The sequence below is a fragment of the Pteropus vampyrus genome, unplaced genomic scaffold (genome assembly GCF_000151845.1).
Source record: "Pteropus vampyrus isolate Shadow unplaced genomic scaffold, Pvam_2.0 Scaffold194, whole genome shotgun sequence".
NCBI classification, from domain to species: Eukaryota; Metazoa; Chordata; class Mammalia; order Chiroptera; family Pteropodidae; genus Pteropus; species Pteropus vampyrus.
Window position 1 is genome coordinate 729,634 of NW_011888975.1, and position 1,963 is coordinate 731,596.

The following is a 1,963-nucleotide window of genomic DNA, read 5'->3' on the forward strand; positions in this document are numbered from 1 at the left end:
CACCCCACAGGTCCATTCCTCCAGGGACAGGATTCATTTAGTCACTTTTTAGTGCTTCTGGCTCTTGAATCCTACTTTTGGTGGATTTGCAGGAAAAAATCATTAACCACTACCAAAACCCAGGTACCAAATCTATTTTCTTCACCTGTGACCTAGTGGTTCAGAAAACTGAGGCCTCTGCACGATGTGGCCAAGAGGCCAAATGCATTCACATCTTTAGATGTCTGTTTCTTCAGAGCCCTGCTTCCTTAACTAGCAGAGGGAATGTTGGGGAAGGCGAGACCCCAGAAAGCCCCACTGCCATCTGTTCCCTGGCAAAAGATCGAGGGCAGCCGAGGCTTCCGGGAGGCCCTCTGTGACCAGCCTCTGCTAGGCCACTTCTAAACCTCCATCCCCAAGTCGGGTGAGGGGCGGGTTGCAGAACATCAGGATGTGGTGGGAACACCTTGGTACACGGTGGGCATGAGGTCGCTGAGAGAGTCACGTCTGCACCGCGGAGTCTGGGGGCTCCGAATCGCCCGGAAGCCTCCAGAAGACATAGCACGCTGGGCCTCACCCCAGAGCGTCAATCACAGTCAGCAGAGCGGGGGTCGGGCCTGGGACTCGGCATGTCTAGGTTCCCAAGAAGTGCTATTGTTATCCTCAGTTTATAGATGAGGAAACTGAGGCACAGAGAGGGGTAATAATAGCAAACACCTTGGAGGATCATTGTGCAGGTTCAGTGAGAGGGTCTGCGGTGAAGTTGCATCTGCACGTCTAAACCGTTAGTTACTTTTACGGTGGGAACAAGAGCCCAGAGGCCCTTCTCTCCTCCTGAGAACGTCAAGGCCTCGCTTAACAGGATGAACCATCCGGCCTCCGTCTGGGTCCTACAGGAAACACACATAAATCCTATTCTGCATTTCATCCCACATTGAAGTCCTCCCACAGGAGATCAGGCCCCCCTCTTGCAGACTTTGTGTCCCCAGAGAGCCGTCACAGTTCTGAGGGCCCGGGGGCCTGTGAGGGCGAGGCGGCAGGAGTTAGTCCGCTTGAAGCGATGGCGTCTGTGCGCCCGGTTAGACAGGCGTCCTGGATGAGACCTGACAGGCAGCTCTGGAGAATGCAGACAGTTGGCACACTCATCAGAGCAAAAGAGGAGAGAAGCGAGCGGAGAGAGGGCGCCCCGAGCCCCCGCGCTGTGTCGGCACATTCCAGCAGGACTGACACTTGCTAGTAGCCTTTGTTTTTCTGCCCGAGCTGGAGGGGAGGGGATAGGGCCTGGGCCTTGGCCTTTTTTCTGACCTCCACACATTCGAAGCCTTCTTTTCACAGCTCAGGGCAGAGGGCTTTCGTTAAACCCAGGCTGAAACATGCATACAAACTGGTATTAATCGCCATGGTTAAACTGGGTGAAGAGCTGGGGCTCAAACCTTCAGAACTCTTCAGCTGCAAGTGGGGTATTCTGAGACGCGGCGTCTCGCCAGTCAGCTGTCTCGAACCATGTCTCTCGCCTCCCAGCAGTCACACTGGCTCTCGAACCTTCTCTCTGTCGCCCTGACTTTGGGTCAGCTGATGCCTACGCAGCCCCTAGGATGTCATCTCCCCTAGGTGGCTCCTTGATTCCCTTTCCCAACCCCACCCCGTACCCGGGTGGGATCAGGCGCTCATCCTTGGCGTGCTCATGGCTCCTGTTCTGCCCCCACTGTGGCCCGATGGCTTGTTTACTTGACCGTCTCCCCCTCCTCCTCCACCAACCAGGGCGTCGGCGTCTCATTCATCTTTGACTTCCCGGTGCCGAGCACAGCACAGCACCGGGCTGGGGGCTGACGGTAGTTGATCATGGGCTGGCTCATTACATGAGGCGAAGGCGAGTGTTGAGTCTGCGAGGCAGCTGAAGAGGTTTCGGAAGCTCCAGATAAGCCGACTACAGAGGAAAATTACTCACTGGACACATATTCAGTGTGGATGACACCCCCCCCCC